This window comes from Atta colombica, unplaced genomic scaffold (assembly GCF_001594045.1).
Source record: "Atta colombica isolate Treedump-2 unplaced genomic scaffold, Acol1.0 scaffold52, whole genome shotgun sequence".
NCBI classification, from domain to species: Eukaryota; Metazoa; Arthropoda; class Insecta; order Hymenoptera; family Formicidae; genus Atta; species Atta colombica.
In genome coordinates, this window is record NW_017259542.1 from 1,368,827 (window position 1) to 1,369,799 (window position 973).

The following is a 973-nucleotide window of genomic DNA, read 5'->3' on the forward strand; positions in this document are numbered from 1 at the left end:
GAAGCAGAAGAAGAAAGGCGAAAAAATAGAAACAACAAAGCATGCTGCGTTACGATTTTCCGTTGCGTCTCTACACGACAATATTGCACCCCTATAACTTCTTTGATCCAAATCATCTGCGGCTTGCAATCTGTCGCGCACGCACGAACTTTACGCAGACACTGGCTTAAAACAATCTTCACCCGACGATAATGGAATTTGGTTATAGAAAATACAATATCACCCGCGAAAAAAATGTTTATATGGATTTCATTTAATTTAATATAGACTTAATATAATTTATTTAAAATTTTATTAAAATTTAATGAAATACTACATAAGATCTTAATAACGATTCGATTTTATTAAAACCTTATAAAGATAATTTGGACCACATAAAGATCTATATTAAGTTATATAAGATTTTTTATTAAATGTTTATATGGAATTTTTAAAATCTACCCATATTTGATCTTAATAAGGAGTTTATAATACTTTTTTATATATTTTGTAAGTCTTTTAATTTTGTCGAAAAGATAATTTAAAAAAGACATCTTTTCGTCATGTTTCTATAATTGTCGTTTCGAAAAAAGTCGATTAAAATCTAAATATCTTTCGTATTACCGAAAAGACAACACAAAGAACATACCTTTTAATTATTTTATTTATATCTTTCATTACTTATCCGCGAGTAGTACGCGAGATCGCTATCAGACGGACGCGGTGAAGTTCAATTTCTCGCGTGTTTGAAAACCATATGATATTGAATAAAACAGTAGGTAAGAAATTTTACGCGTGTTCTAATGAGCATTAATAAAATATTTTTTGAAAGCGAGTCTCTAAAAGGGACTATGATGAAAGATGTTGGCTCTTGCACATGGCATATTATGCAAATATTGCAGAGATGTATAACAATATGACATACAATTTCGTTTAAATTTTTGTACTGATTCAGGAACCTGATATATGTTATTAAACATTATATATATATATA